General features: G+C 39.3%; 1 protein-coding gene across 1 annotated transcript in view; it reads right to left on the reverse strand.

Annotated features, from left to right (window-relative positions):
• The window catches only part of FAM110B (family with sequence similarity 110, member B), a 148,467-nt gene that overhangs the window by 109,943 nt on the left and 18,311 nt on the right, over positions 1-20,213 (reverse strand). The window contains exon 2 of the mRNA XM_012723104.1: positions 4,432-4,520. The gene's annotated coding sequence lies outside the window, so the exon portion shown is untranslated. The remainder of the gene's footprint in view (positions 1-4,431; positions 4,521-20,213) is intronic.

Here is a 20,213-nt window from a genome sequence, read left to right on the forward strand (position 1 = left end):
AAGTCTGTCACTAACCAAATACCACACCATCAGATGATTTTCTCCTTCAATTAAAAGAGATAAAAATAGGGGGCCTGCCTGACAGCACAAGGGATTAAAGTGCAGCGCTGTGAAACTATCTGCAACTACTGCAGCACCAGTTCCATCCCTGGCCAGGAAAGTGACCACATGGCACAGCAGACCTCTCCTGTCTCACCTACTGCTCCTCTCAGCAGTGTATTTCAGTAATTCCACCTGTTCTGCTCCCCACTCTATCTCTGGTGGGTCCTCTTACCCCCATACCTCTGACCTGCACCGTAGTTCTTGTATGTATAAGTAAATAAATCTTTTTTAAAAAAAGGTAAAAATAAAAATATGACTGGATATCAGAGAAATTCAGTCTAGGAAAATCTGAGTTTACATTACATTAATTCAAAAATGCAAGACACCAGTACTTATAGAAGAAAAATTCAAATTCTTAGGGTTTGAAGAACTATCAACTACTCTATGTAAACATATGCTTTACTGGTGCTCTTTGATGGGATTGAGGTCTGGAAAATATTAACAGCAAATAAGGAGGGAAAAGTCCAGGAGTGTTTAGGTAAAAGGTTCCCCTTGGGGTGGGGGTTGAGATGGGGGTACTCACTAATCTATCCCATTCAGAGCAGCAACTAAACAGTCCTCCAGTCTTCAGAAATGTTCACTGGATATTGTTGCAGATTTTCAGAAGAAGCTGCATCATTTTTATTTGTTTAATCTCAGAACAAAACATAACCTACTTACAACCATGTAACAAAGTCAAATTGTTTAAGTCCTAAAATTGTTGCAAAAAAAAAATGTGATGATGAAAGGAAGCTAATGTCTACTGTCGGGAAGAACACTAAGCACTTTCAGGAGTCACAGTGCTAGATTTCCACCAGGAGGAATGAGCTTTTGCAGATAAGAAAGTAAGTCTTGCTTTCAAACAGAACACAAAAACTGGCTGAGTCTTACTTTTCCTGTGAATCCACAATACTGTTTTCTGCCAGAAATGGTGATGTTAATAGAGGAAGAATTTCTTGCCAAATTAGCTGAGAAAAGCTGCAGCAGAAGGCACTGAAGATCCACTCTAGGAGGTGAATTTAAGTCATTAACAGAAATGTACCACTGTGGATCCCAACAGAGTGGCTGATTGCTCCCTCCTGGTCTACGGGAACACAAGTCACAACAGTGATTGCTCAAGGGATACTGTCATTTGAATTCTCAGTAAGACCCCTGAAGAAGCAACCCACCCTGCAGGGGGATGCTTTGCAATCATGAACTGAAAGAGTCTGTTCAAAGTCCACCTCTTAAGGAGGCAGGGAGTGTGGGGAAGAGGAAGAGCAGATAATTAAGAGAGATAAGTTAGGAGAGAGGAAAGGATCCTTCAGGAGGGAAGGCAGAAGGAAAACAGAGGTTGACTGCAGTTCACCAGCATCCTAAAACTTGGGATAGAACAAAGAATTAGTTTCTTGCATGCAAATGCACACAAAGTATCCTTCCCACTGAAAAGTCTTTACAGTTTAAGCTGTGTCACAGTAATACTAAGGGCAAATTGAAAAGTCATCATATTCTCACATTGTAACAGCAGCAACTGCAGTTCTCCAGTTCCTTTGCTGTATTTTCAGTTGTTTTCCTCCTCGCCCAGCATGAGTAGTGCCAGGCCTAGGGACAGAGGTAGCAGAGAGTTCAAGCATATTCACTTTTGAAGGTGACTCACAGTTGCTTGAATAACACTCACTTTTCTTTACTGCACGCTCCTTCAGCCAATGAATGTCACTTGTTTCTACTATACGAAAACCAAATGCACAAAACTAATGGTAAGAAAATTCTCTACTATACCTATTCACAAATGTGGTTTTGGTTCAAGCCTCATTTATTTAGGTAAATTAGACTCAAATGTTACTAGATTTTAGTTTTCTCCCCTTACAGTTTTGGAATAACTGCATAGCATGGGTGATAAGAATTCAGTATACTTACACTTAAGAAAGAGACAAGATATGTTTTAAATGAGGCATTTAAATGAAACATGTAGTTTAACTGATTCCAATGTTATTTAAGATCGATTATTTTTATTCTTACTTTAGTTTCAAAATTTCACAAGAAAATACTGTTCCATATAACTAAAAAGCTGGCACTAATAAAAGGAATTTAGGAGTCTATCACTACTAATTATTCACTCTAATAGCTAATCATAAGCAAAACCTTTGTGTGTTAACTCTTATGACCAAAATGTAGACAATGACTTAACAAACAAATAATGACAAATAATGTAAATTGTCAATAAATATATGTCTTCTTGACAAATGGAATTTGCAGTAATTCTTGCCACTACCATTAGATAGTCACCAGCATTCAGTCACTCTGTCTCTCCCTTCTGAACACATCTGCTGATAAGGCTATTGCTATTTTACCATTATCACTGGGTCCTATCAATTGTACACTGTGTACTATATGCCAGACACAATGTAGCCATGCACACCAGCTCATTTCAGTTTATAACGAACCATAAGCAGAAATTACCTCCATTTTGCAGAATAGGAACAAAAACTATTACCATGAAACTACACATCCCACATGCTCATTTACCTCTGACAACAGTCATAGAGGTATGATTAAATCTTGACAGATGACGAAACTGTGACCTAAAGATTAAACAGCTTTCCCAGGTACATGTATGTTATATGTGGCAAGGGTCAGAGCTGATCTCCTCACTGCCAAAAGTCACACTTGTACACACTAAGAAGGATGGGTCTGTGAATCTGCCATCTGTCCCTCATAAGAAAAGCTATAATAACAGGTTGGTGGGGGCAGGACTGGTTTGGGCACAGGTAGATCACAACTCAACTAATCAATCTGAATAGGATTCCCCTCTACATGTTTATTTGAAGGAACTCATCATTAAGAAACTAAAGTCAGGGTTCTCCTTGGTGGCACAGTGGGCTAAAGCACAGCACTAAGAAGCTAAAGCCACCTCAGCATAAGTTCAATCCCCTGCCTTGGATGTGACCCACATGGCGTGGCAGACCTTTCCTGACCCGCCCACTGCTCCCCTCAGCAGTGTACTTCGTCAGTTGGCCTGTTCTGCTCCCCACTCTGTCTCTAGTGAATCCTCTCACCTGTACCCCAGTTCTGTATGCATGAATAAAATAAATCTTAAAAAGAAACTAAAGTCGCGGCCTTCTCTGGTGGCACAAGGGGTTAGAGCATATAGACCTGACCTGTGGAGTTATCCACAACCACTGTGGCAGGGAGTTTGATCCCTGGCTGGGGAGGTTACATACATGGTGTAGAAAGACCTCTCCTGTCTCAACTTCTGCCCCCCTCAGCAGTGTACTTCAATCAGTCTGCCTGTTCTGCTCCCCACTCTGTCTCTGGTGTGTCCTCTCATGCCCCCACACTGGGGCCAGTACCCCAGTTCTTGTATGCATAAATAAATAAATCTTAAAAAAAAAAAAGAAAGAAACTAAAGTCCTGCTTTGGAGCTGGCATAGCTCAAAGGTACCAGCTCATGTGGCCCAGAGGCTTCTAGAACAAAAACTTTGGTCTGGATGTCCACGTAAGGGCCATTAGGTGGTTAGTGACCATGGTCCGTTGAGTGCCTAGTTGCAACAGGCTCTCCATTACTAAGTTAAACAAGGCAGGAGTAAGCAAAAACAGATAAACCAGTGAGTACATTGTGGAATATGGGTTGCTGGAATCATGGGAATTGTTTTCAGATATAGTGTGTGTGTGTTGTTTTATTTTGTGGGGGAAGGAGGGATATCTAGTAAGGGTAAGTGATCAATTGTAAGAATTGTAAAGAGATGAACAAAAGTGCAAAGAGAGGGTAGTAGGAAATCTAGTCTCAGACTGGAGGGCACACTCTTATCCAGATGTCTCACCAATTGAGAATATTTATAAATTTCCCAGAACAATGATGTTGCTTAATCTATCCCCCACAAGTGACTGTGATTCTAACTGGGGAGGCTAACCATCCACAGAATTCTCAGAAAAAAGTTACTGCAACCAAGCACTCATGTAACTTCAGAGAGAGCTGGAAGAAGTTCATGCATTTTGGGTAAAGGGGCCAGTGCATTAAGGGCAGGGACCCAGCTTCTCAGCAGCCCAGCAGGTGTGCAGTAGTGGGGGAACCCCACATTTCTGCTAATACCTCCATTCCCACCAAGTCATGAGCTATGAAGGTGAGGTGTGTGCCCAGCACAAGACAGACTTTCACAACAGATGCTAAATAAAGGAAGGAGGCGATAATAGGAGGGAAGCAGCATGTGGAAGAGGAGAGAAGGGAAAAGGAGGGAGAAATGGTAAGGAGAACGCAGGAAATAAGAACTGGTGGGGTAAAAGGTGGCTCCTAAATTGAGCAAATAAATCAAAAGTACTATGTGCTTCATGAGTGTCACTTACACATGGATTTAACTATTTTTTTGAAGTTACCTTTTACTCCCCCTTCAAGATCTTGATAACTTCCAACTTTATATTCAGTAAGATCAGGGTAATTGCTCTCGACGTCCAACTAGTGATTTCTAAAGGAAAAAAGACAAATTATAAATTCTTCTAAAGTGTAAACGTGATTAAATTTTAAGTGTCATTAAAAGGAAACCAATTTTCACTGAATAACAGACACGGTGTATTTTCTAATATACCTAGGGAAAAAAGTGGATTTAAAGCCTCTTTTCTACTATAAATGCTCCTTTATATTATTTCAGGAGAAACCCAATTCAAATTATAGGATAGCGTTTCTTTGTGCATTTAATGGGTAACATCAAAGGACCAGGTACTGGAGATATCCAATGTGGCTTTGTGTCACCCCAAACTCAACCTCCCCAACGGGACTTGTCAGTCCTTGGAGTTCACAAAATCACCAAAATGATAAGCCCATCTCATAAACAACTACAGAACCAGGGAAATGACAGATAACACCACATGTCAGAAACTTTGTTAATGTTTGCAAGGGATAATATAGTACAAAATAGGTTCTTTCTGTTTTCTTGTCCTCCAAAAGCAATTCTGACACAGACTCACAAACCCAATCTTTGTTCTTCTAAGGCCCCCAATTTTGAACACACAGTATTTTATTTTCAGGAAGGAAACAATGAATACAACATGTGTTTAGGCCCAGAACATTATGGGTTCATTTTTTACATATAGGGTAATAAATAGGTTTTTGAGAAAAGCAGTGTCCACAAGTCTGTGTGACACATAAATGCTTTTACTCTATTTGGAGAAACTTGGATGAATCTTAAAAGTGATTGTTATCTGAGCATCTGGCAACCTAAAAGAAAATACATGGTGGAAAACTTAACCATCTCCCCTACATCTGCTTTCATCTTATGTCATCAGTGCAAACAGCTACATCTTTGTTGACTTGAAAGTGGGAGCCAGCAGATGGGGAAGGGGGAAAAAAGGGAGGGAAAGGATAGTAGGTATCTTTTTTATTGCAATTTACTGCATATTTTGCATGGTTACAGGAGTAATCAATAGTGAAATATTTCAAGGAGGCACTTGGGACTTCAGCAGATGATGTCTGAGAACCACTTCATTAAGGGTGAAGCCCGTTTCCCAGCCGTCATTATCTCCTTTCTGGAGTGATGCGTAATGAATGACATGCCAGTTTATTATTAGTAGTAAGGCAGGAAATCTTGACCTAGAAACTTTCTGTAGCTTCAAAAAAATAAATAAAAAGAAAGCCTGAAAATGTCTGCTTAAAGAAGAAAGAGGCCTGATACATCCCATACTCAGATTTAAAAATTTCTGAACAATCTACTTCCCTTTGCCCATTAACAATGCTCAACAAAAAGATAAAGCAAAAATTAGTGCCAATAACAAGTAGCAAAATAGTTAAACAGAAATATAAACTCTAAGCTCTATGGCTCTTTTTAAAATTTACAACTTAACATTTTTAAGATTTTATTTGCATGGAAATATATGGGTTTCCGGGAATTAAAACAAATAAAAATCATAGCTATCTTATAGAATATTGAAAAAAAATTAATACAAAATATCTTTGAACCCAACATAAACTTATTGTGACCCATAATAACAGTGTAAAAAGATTTGAATTTTACTACCATTATTGTTGGTTTTGTCCTAAATAAAAATGTATCAAAAATTCCTCTTCATCTTTATCATTATTTGCACCTTTTCCTTCAGACACTTTTGAAGAAAGAAAGCAAAATAACTACAACTGAAATCTAATGATTTATAAGAAGAAAAGTCACACACTTATGTTGGGGGGAAATACTGTACGTGCAGAATTTCAGAATTGGAATTTCCTTCAAATTTTTCATCTGAAATCAAAACTGTCCAAACAAAAATAAGGGCAGCATATATTTTTGAAACTTATGGGTTGCACAGTCAGATATTCTAATTCATTTCACAGCTGAGTAAAAGCCCAGAATGGTTAAGTGAGCTCTAATAATGTCACACTGCCAATCCAGTGTTCTATTTGGTCATAACCAATCTTCACTTTCCATAAATAACACTGTTAAGATCTTCCACTTGATGATTCAACTCAACTTCATGTTAATACAAAATACTACTCAACATCCGTACAAACATACACTAATCTCTTGCTCCACTAATAGAGCACCATTAATACCAACAAGAAACTTGAAATCAAATCTGGGAGGCCCTCCTTGGTGGCACAGTGGGTTAAAGCACAACACTAGGAAACAAAAGCCACTTCAGCATGAGTTCGATCCCCGCCTGCCCGGGAGGTGACCACATGGCGAGGCAGACCTCTCCTGACCTGCCCGCTGCTCTCCTCAGCAATGTACTTCGTCGATCTGCCTGTTCTGCTCCCCACTTTGTCTCTGGTGAAGCCTCTAACCACCCCTGCACCTCAGTTCTGTACCCCAGTTGTGTATGCATATCCATCTTAAAAAAAAATCAAATCTGGGATACTCTTAGGTTGTGTAACCTAGATAAATCTACCTAGTCTAAAAATAGAATTTCCCTTTATTCACATTAAGTCTTGATCATAACTTTTTTTTTTTTTTAAGATTTATTTATTTATGCTTACAGAACTGGAGTGTAGTCCAGAGGTACAGGGGAGGCGGGAAGATTCATCCGGGACAGAGTGGGGAGCAGAACGCGCAGATACACTGAAATACACTGCTGAGGGGAGATGGAACTGGTGCTGCAGGGGCTGCCCTAGCTCCACAGTGCTGTGCTTCAACCCACTGGCCACAAGGGAGAGCCTCGATCATAACTTTGATGTAAAACATTTTCAAGAAACTTTATGAATGCAATCAAGCAAAATGTAGGTATTTTATAGTTGCAGCTTACATAAGCAATATTTTAAGCAAGAAATTGGAGATGATTTAGTACTCAATCCACCCATTCAGAAAGCACTCCTATTTTCTAAAGCTCTGGAATCGTTCAAGAGCATTCAATTTACCCGGATCAGCAGCTTGTGTGCATTAACAGCCCTTGCTGACTTCACCTATTATTCACACCGCACTGTGCTGTGTACACGAGAGGCAAAAGCACGAGGTGGAGTCCTTGTCTAGGTGGACTGAACGGACTTCAGAGTGGCACCCAATCGAGTCAAGGTCCTCCGTGGCGAGCATACATGTGCGAGGCTGTGGAGGATCTGTATAGATGCACAGGTGGTAAATCAACGTGTGTTTTGTCTTTTTCCAGAGAACATGATTTGGCACATGCCATAAATTACATATGTGGCCCTCCATGGGAGCGCAATGGGTTAGGATGCAGCATTGCAAGCTGGCTGCAGTCGCTTCAGTGAGAGTTTGATCTGACCCCGGAGGTGACCACATGGCGTGGCAGACCTCTCCTGACCCACCCGCTGCTCCCCTTAGCAGTGTACTTCGTCAATCTGCCTGTTCTGCTCCCCACTCTGTCTCTGGTAAAACCTCTCACCACCCCTGCACCTCTGTATGAATAAATAAATAAATCTTGAAAAAAAAAAAACCCTCAGTTTTTAAAAATAAATAAATAAATAATATATGCTAGGACACAGGGTAGGTCAATGAAAATAAGTCAATAGATGATGGAAGAATCCATCTACATAAGTCATCAAAAAAAAAATCAGGAAATAAAGTATACATTGAGAGGGATTCCTTTCTTGAAAATGCAGCAGCAATAAAACACCTTCCTTATCTGTCTTCATACAAACATATTTATGATATTAAAACTCAGCAATAGAAAATGTATAAAAAAAAAAACAAGATCTGAACAAACACTTTCAACAAATGGAGTGAATAATGCCAAGTAGGCATAGAAAAGAAACTTTCAGCAGTAAGGAAAAGCAAAATAAAATCATAATAAAACTACTATATATTCACCAAAATGAACTGGAAAAGGCAAAATTGACAAGAGTACTGCAAAGATGCAGATCGGGATGACAGAATTGTTCTATATCATGACTATAGGAGTGGATACATGAGTGTGCATATTTTTGAGGCTCGCTAAATTATGCACTAAAATTAGTGATTATACACACACACACAAAGACAAACACATACTATACAGGAAGGAAAAAGACATAAATATTAAGATCTAGGCCCTCCCTGGGGGTGCAGCGGGTTAAGGTGTAACACTGCAGAACTGGCTGTGGCAGCTTCAATGCCAGTTCAATCCCAACCCCGGAGGTGACCCACATGGCGCAACATACCTCTGTTGTCCTACCCGTTGTTCCCCTCAGCTGTGTACTTTGTCAATCTGCTATTCTGCTCTCCACTCTGGCTATGGTGAATCCTCTCACTGCCCCTGCACCTCTGGCCTATACCCCAGTTTTGTATGCACAAGTCAATAAAAAATATTAAAAAAAGAAACGGACGAGCCATTTTCTTTCAAAGGTGACCATCCAAAAAATATAAAGCACACACTCACACTATGCTAGAAGCTATAGATATTTTTTTTTACCTGAAAAAGACTTGCAAGTTTGAGTTTGTCACTCAGCTATTAGCTATGTGATAAAAACCAGTGAAATTACAGGCTTAACTAACAGAAGTATTGGATTCAGCACAAATGTACTGTGCAAATTGTAAATGCACCAATGTAATGTACAAGTTCAGCACAACACTATTCTGCTCTAAATTGGTCAACCCACATGGGGCCTGGGTAATGATACACAAGAATCTGGATGCACTCATTACAACCCCTCTTCTGAAGTCTAGCTTCAGGGTCTGGATCTGCTAGCGTATTTCCTTTTCACCACTACTAAATCCCTAAGGTGACTAATGAGAATGTAATAACTCCATACTTGCTACTATATAATCTACACAATCCATGTTATTGCACATGGTGAGTACTAATAAATCCTGACAAATGATGACAAGTGAACACATGGGCAGATAGAAAGGCGACCCAGGAATACTTCAAGCTACCATGGTGTCTAGGAGCAGAGGTGGAAGGTAGACTAACATCTGTAAGAAGAGACATTATTCTGAGTGGGAGAAGCTACAGAGAGACAATTGTGGCTCATGGTAACAGCTTTCTAGCAACTCAACTACTTCAAATTTAAATAGACTGCCTCATCACAAGGAAGGGAACATTAAGGTTACTGAGTTGAGAAGACAGCCATAATTCATTCCTAATAATTCTTTGTAATGTGCTTACCCAGATCATTACCATCACCTCAAAACTTGTCTCCAAACACTCAGTGTTTCTATCTTCCTTGTGTTAACAAAACCCATCTTTCTCATATTATTTATGACCATACACTCCTACTCCTCCTCTCCTCCATGCCTACTGTCCTTAGAATTTTAGTGGCTTTCCATTACCTCCAGGATCAAGGATCCAACCACCCCTCAGCTGGAAGACAGGGCCCCAATCATTTCAGCCTGTCACTCTCTATGTTGTATCCTTTGCGGTGCTCTCTCATGTGGGAGAACAATATTCCTTGTTTTTACCCTGTATGTATGCCTTACGCTGTCTGAAATACCCTGCCTGTCTCCTGATGTGCCTATGGACATGTCAGCCCACTCATTCTCAAAGGAACCAATCCCTCCTTTGAAAAGCATCCATTCCCTTGACCTCTGTCTACTTCCATGGTGCCTTACTTATCTCCATCAAACATTCACCCACTTATAAACATTTCTGTGGTTGTATCTCTGGAATAAATCATAAACTCCTGCCTGGTTATCTTAATCTGCAGGATTTAGCCCAGGATTTGACACTCCATAGTTGTATTTGAGCAAGTCAGGGATTCCAAGATAGCAGAGTTCTGCATGTCTGTCTGATCTTACACCCATCAGGAGTGTATCAACTTGGGCTGTGCAGGAGGTTCAGAGTAAACCCAGGCAAATGCTATGATCTTAAGGTTACAGAAGCTAGAAGGTGGGGGAAGTATCTAGGCAGCCTTCAGTTGGGATATACTGGAAGATTAGAACCAAATACCACCTAACGGACACTTGTGGGTGTTCTGAAGCCAGCTGGGTTCTAGTTCTGCCCCCACACCTTCACTATGTGCGCCTAAGTAACCAACAGCCTTTCAAAGTGCCAGTTTTCTAGTTTGGAAAAATGGACATAATTACAGCCTTTACCTTAGAGGGCCATTGTGAAAACTAAATGCCAACATTATTAACTCATTATAGAGGAGCATGGGAAGGAAAAATCAGTACATGACAAATACTCCTAAATGGCTGGTCAGTCACCAATCTTCCTGCCCACGATTTTCAACAAGGAAAAGAACTAAGACCTACTCTGAAGTAAAGTGTTTCAAAAAAAATGTGCACAAATCTCAGGCACACAGGAGTCACATTATAAAGGTCTCTTTTTTTTGGCTGTGGATCATTGATTCCTGAACATTCTAGAAAATCATTTTTCTTTCAAAAAGGCAGGATTATACAACTAGAGACATCTTCTTGAAAGACCATAGCTGGGCTCTCCCTGTTGGCAGAGTGGGTTGGAAAGCAGCACTAGGAAGCTAAGGTCACTTCAGCATGAGTTGGATCCCAGCCCCGGAGGTGATCCACAAGGCACAGCAGACCTTTCCTGGCCTGCCTGCTGCTCCTCTTAGCAGTGTACTTTGTTGATCTACCTCTTCTGCTCCCCACTCTATCTCTGGTGAGTCCTCTCATTGCACCTGCATCTCTGGCCTGTACCCCAGTTCTGTATGCATAAATAAATAAATCTTAAAAAAAAAAAAAGACCATAGTTACCCACTGTAAAATTTGCAAATGCCAGGAAGATCCCCTTAAAAAAGGCCTTTCATGTATTCTGTTAATTATTTGGACTGAGGTAAAATGGGTCCTTATACTTCCCTGGATTTTACAGAAAAGAAAGTCACTCTGAAGTTATTGTTGAATCACTCAAATATGAATTCAATTTTGTTCAATGATTCTCTATAAAAAATACCACCTAGCAAACCTATATATTGTGTAAGAGAGGAGAAATGCCTGAAAATTCAGTAACAAATGTGTAAAAAGCTCACTGCAATGTCAGTGCTGCAAATTTAATGATAAATATAACTGCTTACAGATTAAGGGTAAATGTATCTGGTTCCAAATAATACAGTTTTCAAAAAGTGTTCAAGAAGTGTTTCAAATAGGCATTTTCAACACTCTCAAAATGGCATTCTAATACATTGCTTATAAAAGAGCATGTTTTTTTTAAAACTGTTACATTATCAGCTTCTTATAATCTGATTACTAGTAAGCTAGTAACCCAAGACAGTAAAACACTGATGTTTTCAGGGTGTTAGTAATTCTGAGTCAGTAGCTGGAAATAATAACTTATTTAGAAAAATAAAATAGAATACCAAAGCAAACAGAATATATAATAAAGATCCCAACTTAAATGCCTGTAGCAGCTGGACACTACTGCTATTTGGATGCAGGGGTGCGAATATAAACAACAGTGACCATGATATATTCTGTGTCTAGAAAGAAGGAATAGAGGAGCATTTTTCTTAAGATAGTTCTGAATTTGTACAATAGAGATTTCTTAAATCTAAAATAAAGTAAAAGAAATTCTCCATTTGGTCAGTCTCTTGCTAGGTCACTACTACAGTAGAAACAGTTATAGAAAACATGTTTTTCTACTGGTTACCCAAATTTTTGTGTGGGAAGTCCCTTCCTGACTTCATTATGAAAAATAATTCGCTCAAGAAAATACAGAAGTGTAGAGCTCATACCAATTAAGAGAGAAAGCATTTTATCCAGAAGCTGATCTTCCATTTTTTCCCCTTTCTCTCTCTTTCTGTATGTATATGTGTGTGTGTGTGTGTGTGTGTGTGTGTGTGAAGTACACGTAACATAAAATTGGCCATCTTAACTATGTGTAAGTATATGATGCAGTGATATATGTTCAGGATGCTGTGCGGCCATCACCAACATCGAGCTCCAGAATTCTGTTGGTTTTCTAGAACTGACATTGTCCATTTAACAGTGCCTCCAATCTTCTTCCCGCAGTTTCTGGCAAGCACATCTCCTTTCCATGTCTGTGAAATTAACTACTCCAAGTATTTCAGAGAAACAGAATCATACAGTGTTTGTCCCTGTAAAGGGCTTATTTTACTTAACACAATCCCCTCCAGGTTCATGCATGTGGTAGCATTTATCATAATTTTCTACTATTTTAAGGTTGAATAATATCACACTGCAGGTGAACATGAGTGTGTGCGTGTGTGTGTGTGTATTCACTTACCTGCTAACACCTACCTTAGTGACTTCCACATTTTTTTTTAAAGATTTATTTATTTATGCATACAGAATTGGGGGATGGGCCAGAGGTACAGAGGCAGTGAGAGGATTCACCAAAGACAGAGTGAGGTGCAGAACAGACAGATCTCCGGAGTACACTGCTGAGGGGAGCAACGGGCAGGTGTGTCAGGAGAGGTCTGCTACGCCATGTGGATCACCTCTAGGGCAGGGATCCAACTCATGCTGAAGTGGCTTTAGCTTCTTAGTACTGTACTTTAACCTGCTGAGCCACCAGGGAGGGCTGACTTCTACATTTTAACTACTGCAAAGGTTGCAGCGGCCACAGATGCGTAAATATCTCTTTTAGACCCTACTTTCAATTCTTTTGGACACATACTCCGAAATGGAATTGCTAGATCATCTGGCAATTCTATTTCTATTAATCATTATTTTCTTTTTTAAAAGATTTATTTATTCATACAAGAACTGGGGTACAGGCCAGAAGTGTGGGTGTTGAGAGGGTTCACCAGAGACAAAATGGGGAATGGAACAGGCAAACTGACTGAAACAAATTGCTGAGGGGAGCAGTGGGCAGGTTAGGACAAGTCTGTTGGGCCATGTGGGTCAGCTCCCTGGTCAGGGATCAAACTAATTTTTCAGTGGCTGTGGAGAGCTTCATTGTGCTGTGCTTTAACCCACTGCACCATCAGGGAGGACCTAATCTTTATTTTCAATAATTATCAAATAAGTTACTGTGTTGCTTGGAAGATAAAAACAGAAAGTAAATAATATACTGTAAATACTCTTAGATACTGTGCCAGTATATTAAATCAATGATTTAATTTTGATTTTGTTATGATTATAAAAATGGCAATTTTCCATCATTTCAGGCATCAAAGTTCTGATGATAGTCAAATATCTTTTTTTTCCCATAAAAAAAAATAATCTCCATGATATATCCAATATTGGATATTACGTATCACGTAAGACGTTTGAAAAACTCAAAGGCTTTTCAAATCTAAGTAGCAGGTATAGATTTTTCAAACATCTAGAATCAAATCTGTTTACTAATGTTGAAGTTTGGCCTCTCCTGTCTACGTGAGAAGTTTAAGTGGAATCTTCTTAAAGTGATTTCCAGAGCAGGTGGCAATACTTTCAGATGAAAGGATCTCTTCTTTTGGCTTTTTCTAAAAAAGGTTATTCATCTCATGAATAAGCAAATACATCGCCAACATCAACACTGATATTTTCTGCTATCCTAAGTGAATTAACCATAATGTTCACAAAAGTAATATATCTATCTACCAGGCACTTCTTGATACTTACACACTAGCTTTATTTAGATGTCATGCATGATATTGTCACATTTTTTTTAAAATTATGAACCTATTTTCTTAATAAACTTTAGAACACACTAGGTTTCTGTACATTTTCCTTATTTTTATACATCCTTGTTTATTTTTCACTATATATATATATATATATATATATATATATATATGTATTTAAGTATTTATATATTTATGCATACAGAACTGGGGTACAGGCCAGAGAGAGGTACAGGATTGGTGAGAGGATTCACCAGAAACAGAGCATGGAGCAGAACAAAGTACACTGCTGAGGGGCAAGACAGGAGAGGTCTGCTCGCTATGGGTCACCTCCACGGCTGGGGATCGAACCGCACTGAAGTGGCTGTGTCTAGCCTGTAGAGCTGTGTCCTAAACTGCTGTGCCACTAGGGAGGAGCCCACAATATATTTTTTAATTGTGGTAGAACACATATAAAATTTACCATCTTTATTACTTCTAAATATACAGTCTTTTGTCGCTATGCACATTCACAGCACTGTCCCATCATCTAGCTCTAGAATCTTCATTGTGCAAACCTGAAATTCTGCACCCTTTAAACATTAATTCCCTGTTCTCCTCTCCCCACCTCCGCCAACCATTCCACTTTCTGGCCGCGTGGATGTGATGACTGTTAAGTACCTCATACATTTGCCCTTTTGTGGCTGGATTATTTCACTTAGCATGAGCTCTCAAAGTTCTTCATTCTGTATGTGTCCAGAGGGCATGCCTGACTCCTCAAGCCTCAGGAAAGCCTTAGCCTTCAGAACAGAAATGTAGAGCCAGGTGCTTTTCAGCAGAGAAGCTCTTGTGAATGACTAGGCTAAATATAAATCATGTTTATAAAAGCAAGAGCTGACTGCACCAGCAGGATCCAGGGAGACTAGATCAAAGAGCCACAGAATGCTGCTCACAACACCATTCTTGCTAGTGCGCCTCTGAAACCTTCAAGGCTGCACCCCTATCCCCCAGACTCACAAATGGAGTGTGTGAGCCAGGCCACCCAACATACTGTAAAGTAAGGGTAAGAATTCATGGAGGATGGAGCTTTTCATAGCTAATGTCTGTTATATGCTATCTTTAGGTCTCAGGAAATTAATGCCCATTAAATGATTGGCCAGAAAATACTGACACTATAAACAAGCATCAAATTAATGGCCCTCTGACATTTAAGGCAACTATACTATATTAATGGTATATTAAAATGCATGATGACAATACAACTTGTTCCAAAAATGCAGCATTTATTTATTGACATTTTGGAACAGGGTTTGGTTGTTTGGCTGTTTTGTGTCTTCCCCGACTACATTATATGTTTCACAAACACAGTCTTTAAGTTCTTTTATGCTCATCATGTTCCATTTTCATATCAATGTCCACAATAAAGCAGATACTGGATGAAGGCACTGGTTGCTCAAAAAATAGTTGACAGGAAGATCTGACATGTAAGAGAAAAATTCATTAATCATTTAAAAAAAGTAATTAAACATTTATGGCCCTCCCTGGTGGTGCAGCGGGTTAAAGCACTGCACTAAGAAGCTAAAGCCACTTCCGCATGAGTTCGATTCCTGCCTGCCCCGGAGGTGACCACATGGCGCCACATGGCGCGGCAGACCTCTCCTGACCCGCCCGCTGCTCCCCTTAGCAGTGTACTTTGTCGATCTGCCTGTTCTGCTCCCCACTCTGTCTCTGGTGAAGCCTCTCACCGCCCCTGAGCCTCTGGCCTGTACCCCAGTTCTGTATGCACAAATATATCTCAAAAAAAAAAAAAAAAAGTAAAAAAAAAAAAAAAAAAAAGTAGTAATGGCCCTCCCTGGTGGCGCAGCGGGTTAAAGCACAGCACTAAGAAGCTAAAGCCACTTCCGCATGAGTTCGATTCCCGCCTGCCCCGGAGGTGACCACATGGCGTGGCAGACCTCTCCTGACCGCCCACTGCTCCCCTCAGCAGTGTACTTCGTCGATCTGCCTGTTCTGCTTCCCACTCTGTCTCTGGTGAAGCCTCTCACCACCCCTGAGCCTCTGGCCTGTACCCCAGTTCTGTATGCACAAATAAATAAATCTTTAAAAAAAATAATTAAACATTTATAATTTAGTACTTAAAAAAATATATGTTTGGAAGTCAATCCTAAAAACAAATCTCAATTCTATACAAGGTTGGTCTGAATATTAAACCACAATTCATTTAACACCATTAGCATGGAACCTGAAGCAATAATAATTACTTATAACCAATTACATTCCATCCATTACTAGTAATTCTTTAGCAGTCGGTTGAGGGCTTCCCCCAAATTCATATAATAAAATCCTAAGTTAGCATGTAGGAGTATTAATAAATGGGACACTTGGGAATTGACTGGGTTATGAGGATGGAACCCTTATAGGGGATTTGTGCCCTTATATAAGAGACCCAAGGGAACTTCCTGTTCCTCCCACCAGAAAGAAGGCATTTTGGAGATCCTAGATTTGCCCACACTTTGATCTTGAATGTCCCAGCTCTAGAACTGTAGAGAAACATGTGATGTTTTAGCTATCCATCCTGTGATAAATTTGTTAGAACAGCCCAAACCAACCTGTGCATCTTTAACTCTATTTTTTTGACTTGCATTTGATTGTGCAATTTAATACTGGAAAGGAATTTGTTTCAAGACAAGTTCTAGTGGCCCTCCGTGGTGGCCTAAGGTTTACGTCTCAGCACTGTAACCATTAGGGCCTGAGTCTGAACCCCAGGCAGGGAGCTGACCCACAGATGGCACAGAAGACCTTTCCTGTCTCCTGCCTCACCCACTGCTCCCCTTAGCAGTGTATTTCAGTAAATCTGCCTGTTTTACTCCCCATTCTGTCTCTCATGAATCCTATCACCCCTTACACCTCTGGCCTATACCCCAGTTCTTTTATGCAAAATAAATAAATAAGACAAGTCCTAGAGAACAACATTTGATTTTACTTTGCGTTGCCTTTCAAATGCCCTATTTTGTTGTTATCAATCCAACAAAGGTATTATTTAGTTTGATTATAAAGTGAAAATACTGTATTGTGGGACTTACTTAGAAATAAAATATATAACAGCACAAATGGTCAGAGGGATATAAATACTTGCAAATGAATAAGAAAACATAAAGTAACACTGTTAATACAAAGTTTGCACTATTAATTCAAATAGGGGTATATCTGTCTATTTCCCTAGAATGACAGTAAAATATAAAATCAAACACTGACTGACACAAAGCCAAGGAAGTGAAATAACATACCAAAAACTTAATTAATTCAAGACACATTAATAAATAGAATACAAATAATAAGAAAGCAGACTTGTAATCAATCATAACAAGCACACTAGATGTAAACGGAGAAAAGCTTCAATTAAACTTAAGTTTGTTGACATTAGATAAAAAAGGAATTCCTAACTCTATAATATATACAAAAGACCACTTTATTGTAGACTAGATAGATTAAAATTAAGAATTTAAAAATATTTATACTTAAAGCATATGCATGTTTATAAAATACTATATATACACATATATATCATGGTGTGTCTGTGTACACACATATATAATATACGCTCTAATACACACTAATCATAGAAAACAGATATGTCTACTCTAATATCAGATAAAGCACACTTTAAGACAAGACATCCTCAGAGATAATGACTAATTTTTGCACAAAATATTAAGATTTCTAAATAAAAGTATGTGCCCAATTGAAAGCTTCAAACTAAATGAAGCAAAGAGAGAATCACAGCTGAAGCTTTTTAGCACTATGAACTCAATAAATGATGCAACATGTACACAAAATTGACCAATATCTAGAAAATATGACTACATTTGAGTATTTAAAATGAGGTTAATTATAGTTCCTTTATAAATAAACTGTATTTTCTAACTGTATTGGTTTTGAGGATATAATGGTTCAAAACATATGAAGTGCTTCGAGTAGGGGTTTCTGAAATACAGCTGAACAGGAAAGTTCCCTTTGTGAAAAAAAATCTTAGAAATTCTATTCCTTATGGCTTTCTACAGTCCTAGAGAATCCCACAACATTAACTGAAGTAGGACCATGTATTAAGATATTTCTCATCTTTTAGTTCTCTACTAGTATTACATACTCCACTTGGACTCACTGAAGATAAAAAACTGTGATGTAGACAAATGCACATTGCTCTGTTAAAGGAACTATCAAATCAAATAATCAAAAATCAGATGTTGTGTTGGTTTCCAAGACTCTAGGCTATGGATACATTCTTTCACAATTTATTTTTCAGAGACTTTGGAAATCTCCTTAAAGAAAATATTTCTGTAATGTCAGGGTTCTTCCAATAAATTATTCTTTGGTCTTCATGCCCCTCAAGTGATACATAAAAGAGACTGCATCTCCTCTTCTCCATTTACCTTATCTATACTGACACAAAGTTCAATGCTAAAGCAAAGTTCCAAATTTAACCAATAGTAAGTACCAACTGAAACCCTTACCCTACAGTTAGGTAAGTCAAAGGTAGGGCACTGAAATGTTTAGTTTAAATAAGTGTCTCATGTGAGTCTTATGAAAAGTCTGTTTCATTTTAACTTTAAGTTTTCACAGGGATGCAGCTAAATGCTCAGCCTTACATTCACCAGCCACCTGTTCTTGCTTATGCAAATCAACCTTTTGCAACCAGTCTCTCATCTGTAAAACAGAGGCATCTCCATCTTGCAGGAGTAAGTAAAGCCATGTAATGCCTTAAAACTAGCAGGTGTGTAGGCCCTCCCTGGTGGTGTAGCAGGTTAAAGCACAGCACTAAGATGTTAATACCACTTCCGCATGAGTTCAATCCCCGCCTGCCTCGGAGGTGACCCACATGGTGCAGCAGACCTGTCCTGACCCACCCGCTGCGCCCCTCAGCAATGTGCTTTGTTGATCTGCCTGTTCTGCTCCCCATTCTGTCTCGGGTGAAGCCTCTCACTGCCCCTGCACCTCTGGCTTATACTCCAGTTCTGTATACATAAATAAATAAATCTTAAAAAAAAAAAAAAACAACTAGCAGGTTTGCACATTGGTGCTGAAGGAATGAATGAGAAAATACTCAAAGCAGGCAAAGCGAACATACACCCAAGCTGCATGATGCAGAAGCAGGGACTCCAAGATGAAATTCAAACTCCACTACCTGCCATGTTACTGTCTCCATCCCTCAAATGTTTGCCCAGACATTTCACTTTGCACTGCAATACCAAACTGTTGAAGTGTCTCTGATTTGCCAAGCTGTGCTGCTCCTTTCTTTGGTCTGTCCTATCTGGCTAGAATTTCCCCCTAAACTTCTCCCCAGACTTCCCACTCCCAGTCCATCCCTGCACAAGTGAACACCTAATTCTTAAAAAAATTGGCAGCTCTGACTCAATTCAGATCTGACCTCCAAGAAAATGTCCCAGGGCACATTCCCACCCCTACCTTGAAGGCTGAGCACATTCTATATACCACAGAAACTTCTCCTGGGCTGAGATGGCTCCCCAGTGGATCAGAAGCTTTTGGGGGTCTCAGAATATGATGCAATTCCTGGTACCAGGAAGCACCTTAAGTAAAACTTGCTAAAACCATGGAGGTGGATGATGAATTACTCTGGGACTTATGAATGTTCATCCTTCAAGCACTTCCCTGGCTAAAGATTTTATCCATAACTGAAATAGTTCAAACAGAACACGGAGATACCTTCCCAATCACTCACAGCAAGCACTCACTCACCTGAGCCCCAGCTGAGTTCCTCCAGGCCCCATCCAGCCTCCAGGTGCCCACAGCCCCTGCAACACCTTGACCTCAGATTTCTGAGGAAATGTGAAGGCAGGAAACATTCATCATTTTGAGTCATGAAATGTCAGTATCATTTTCTATGCAACTAACTATAGGTGCTATAAATTTTACTTCAACAATCTTTTTTGCCCTGTATAAACATATATCTAAAATAGATATTTTAAAAGTCATCAAAGAGACATAAAGAACACATATTCTCATTTTCTCTGGCCATACTTCCCAAAGAGATACCTGGTTTTTCAGATTCTAGAATTGTTTAAACTATACTCTAGTTTCTAGTTTCTGTTTTGTGAGGCATCTATATTACATGGGGCAACTATATAATTAAACCATAAAAATAGAATTAGTTAAATAATTAAACAATACATAGCTCAATAGTCTATGAGTTTAATTTGTTTCCAAAGAGAAGGGCTTATTTTAATTATAAAACACTCACTTCGCTAGATTTCATTTTAAGTCCTTGTAACTTTAGTTCACTGAG

Source organism: Condylura cristata, unplaced genomic scaffold (genome assembly GCF_000260355.1).
Source record: "Condylura cristata isolate star-nosed mole 26May11 unplaced genomic scaffold, ConCri1.0 scaffold00009, whole genome shotgun sequence".
NCBI classification, from domain to species: domain Eukaryota; kingdom Metazoa; phylum Chordata; class Mammalia; order Eulipotyphla; family Talpidae; genus Condylura; species Condylura cristata.